Source organism: Cervus elaphus, chromosome 25, assembly GCF_910594005.1.
Source record: "Cervus elaphus chromosome 25, mCerEla1.1, whole genome shotgun sequence".
NCBI lineage: Eukaryota > Metazoa > Chordata > Mammalia > Artiodactyla > Cervidae > Cervus > Cervus elaphus.
Window position 1 is genome coordinate 40,940,504 of NC_057839.1, and position 3,718 is coordinate 40,944,221.

The 3,718-nt window shown below is 45.0% G+C and overlaps 1 pseudogene; it reads right to left on the reverse strand.

Moving 5' to 3' along the window:
- Positions 1–445: 445 nt before the first annotated feature.
- Positions 446–1,887, reverse strand: LOC122683595 (annotated as a pseudogene).
- Positions 1,888–3,718: the final 1,831 nt, after the last annotated feature.

Here is a 3,718-nt window from a genome sequence, read left to right on the forward strand (position 1 = left end):
GGGGAAAACCTTATATACCCTAAGTGTACATGCTCAAACCACCTCCCCAAATTCTCTGAAACTAGTCTGAACAAAGGAAAAGAAAGGTAAAATCAAACTTAACCCGTGATTCATATGCTTAAACCCATAATTCGTATGTCTTAAGCCTGGGTAGTTAACAGTGGACAGTTATCAATAAGCCTGTGGTCATACCCAATAAGCATAATAGAATTTATGATTCTGTTTGGTTACACAGATAATTAGGGTATTCTTTTAGGCAATGGAGAGTCTAAGTACAAGACCTGGGGGTCTTCCATCGGGAGGACTGGTTTTCCAGTTGGTATGTCGTTTCCATAGATACTGGGCATATAGCTCAAAGTCCACAGTCTGGCCCAAGATGGAGTCCTCCTTTCAAGATGGAGCCTGTTTTATCTGTTTCCTCCTTCATTCCCCGTTCTTGATGCTCTTAACTCATAGTATGAGCATCACTCACAGGGATATATTGTACCCTGACTCTCCAACCACCAGTTTGGAAGAACGACACCAACCTTTGGGTTACAAAGTTCATAATACACTGTAAAATGCATTGTCCACAAAGCAGAACTACTAAGGCAACTGTGACAATGGTAAATATAGTTTTCCACCAATCACCCTTCACCCAAGATAGGACCAAAGTCCAGAAAGGAATGTTTTCATTTGACATTGCTTTTACCTGGTTTTTCATAATCATCTAAAGCAGCCGATACATTACCAGATAAATCAGGAATATATACACAACAACACAACATTCAACCTTAATTATAGCACAGGTCCCTCCTTGAGCAGCTGTGAGCATGTCCAAAGCCATTCTATTTTGAATTACCGCTTTTCTCCTTTGGATTTTCATTTAAGGCTTGGATGGCTTTAGCACCATCTAGGAGGGCCTGTTTTGTGAAATTAGTCAAGGCCTCTACTTTAATCATAATATCAGTTGTCCCTATAGAAGGTACAAATAAGGCAGCAATATACTCATACCATTGAAACACAGACCTTGTCCAACTAAAATGTAAATAAGGTAGATTTACCAGGGCTTGTAGGTTAGGCTTTATGCTGCCATGGGCAAAAGTGAATCCCAGTGTGTAGCGGCCTAACCAGCCAATTGGTAACCAAGGCCAAAGTTTAGGCCCACAAAGCCACTGGGTTCCATTGGGTGCCATCCAATGGATTCCAGGGTTATATTTCCAATCAGAGCCTGGCCAATGGATGGACTGGTCGGGGTGGTATGTGACCTCGAATGTTCATTTACACTGTTTGGGGGATAGGTACCCCATATGTTTTAGTTCTTTTGGGTCTAATGGAGGTCACCAAACTCTACCCTTTGTTCTTTTTGTTACCAGCATATAGCAGTGGGAGTGATTAATTGACCCTTTCCTGGGGTCATCCAGAAATATTCATCCCAGACTTGGTAGAATTGTTCAACATACCTAGAGGCCTGTCCTCCCTTGCAGGTCAGGGAGCTTTTTCCCTTTTGTTCTTTAAATATGAGGTATAGGCTTTTGTTACTCCTATGAAACTGGTGTTTACATCAAATGTAACCCCATGACCTGAGTCTGTTGACTGTAGGTCTGGCTTACACCAAGAGAGCAGGGAGAGATTATGACTGACAAGAGAAAAGAAAGTCTCTTTTTGTTGTCCCAGAAAAGAGCATAGTGGTTTAAAATCTCCTTGGTGGAGCAGTGACACCCACCAAGGAAGTCCATCCATCACAGACAGAGGCATAGCCCCACATACCCAGCAGTTAGAGGTGTTGTGGAAGTCCACTTAGGAATGTGCCTTTGAGATGAAAACATTGTCCTGAGTTGAAATGGAAGTTAAATTCAAAATCACGTTGATGAGGCCAAGCAGCAGGAGTTGATTATATGGCTTCATCCTGAAGGTGCTTATCTGGGATCTTCTTTTCCTTCTTCTTCTAAAGGATGATCTTAGTCTCTCGAGGGTCAGTGGGATCCCTCTGCACAGTCCACTCAGCGTTTTCTGGGTATGTGTGGTATGTTCTCTTCATCCTCATGTGGTGGATCCAGGGAGTGACACCTGCAACTTTAACTGCTTGTGGGGGTGGCTAGAACAACAGTACATGAACCTTTCCAATGTTGGGCCAAGGAGTCGTGTTTCCAGTCCTTGACCCACACCTGTCCCTGGGCACAAATTCATGAATCTGTTCCCTAAGGGGGAACGGCACCCTTTCTTGTACAAACTTAGTTACCTGATTTATTACCTTACCCAGTTGTTCCATCTGCTGTGAAATCTCATCTCCCCTTACCTGAGGCAAATTTATTGACATCTGTTTTATTATGGGAGGGGGACTCCCATACATAATTTCGTACGGAGAATAGCCATGGGACGGTGGAGTCATCCTGAGTCTGAGCAGAGCCGTTGGAAACAAGCCCACCCAGGAGCACTCAGTCTCTAAGATTCACTTGGAGAGTGTCTCTAAGTGTCCGGTTGGTTCCTTCCATCGTCCCAGAACTCTGGGGCCTATATGCTGGATGTAATTTCCACTTGATGTTTAAAGTTTTCCTTACTTGTTATACTAAACCAGCCACAAAAGCCTGGCCATTGTCCGATCCAATGCTGGTAGGAAATCCAAATCTGGGAACTATCTCCCTAAGCAGGCACCAGGCTACTTTTGATGTTCTTTCAGTCCGGGTAGGAAAAGCTTCTACCCATCCCGAGAACATACATACTATGACCAGCAGGTAATGGTAGTGTCGGTGAGGTTTCATTTCAGTGAAGTCCACTTCCAGGTGTTCAAAGGGCAACATTCCTTTTAGCTGAATCCCTGGAGGTTTCTGTCTGTGCTGAGAGGCTGCATTGACCTGTGAGCAGGCAGTGCAGTTCTGAGATTTTGTCCTGCATAGGGAAAAGAGGCAGGGAACCAAGAAATATTTTCAAATTAGCTCTTCCAATTTATCATGGCCTAGATGGGTCACTTGGTGTGTTTGGCTTACCAGAGTGGGTGCCAGCTCCTCTGGTACCAATAATTTGCCACTTGGCAGTTCCCACCATCCCTTCAAAAGTCTTGATGGCCCCTTCCACTTTGGCTAGTTGGTTTTGGGCTTCAGTGTATTTTGGGGAGTCCAGCATTAGCTCAGGTAGCTCTGCCAATATGAGAGCTTTAATAGGGGCTTCACTTGTCACCCCGAAGCCCTCGGCTGCTTGTTTAGTGGTCTTATCTGCCAGTCTGTTCCCTGAGCCAGGGGGGTATCCTCTTTTTGAGGTCCTCAGCGGTGTATGACTGCAACCCTTTCTGGTTTCCAGGCAGCATCTAATAGGGTCTTAATTTCTTCCTTATTTTTCTTATCTTTTTCACTAGCTGTCAAAAGGCCTCTCTTCTTATACAGAGCCCTGTAGTATGGCAAAAGCATATGTGGAGTCTGTGTAAATGTTTGTCTTCTTACCTTTTGAGAGCTGGAGGGCCTGGATTAGAGTATATAGTTTGGCCTGTTGGGCGGACCAGTGTGAGGGCAGAGAGCTAGCCTCAACGATGGTTTCTTCCGTGACTACTGCATATCCCGACAGTCATTGTCCTCGTTTCACCAGGCTGGTGCCGTTGGTGTACAGGACCAAATCTGGGTCCGGGATTGGCTGGTCTCTCAAGTCAGGTCTGCTGCCATATTTCCTTGCAATCATGTGAGGGCCCACCTTCTCCCACAGGAAAGACAGTGGTCAGATTCAGAGCCTGACAAGGCTCAGTAGTAAC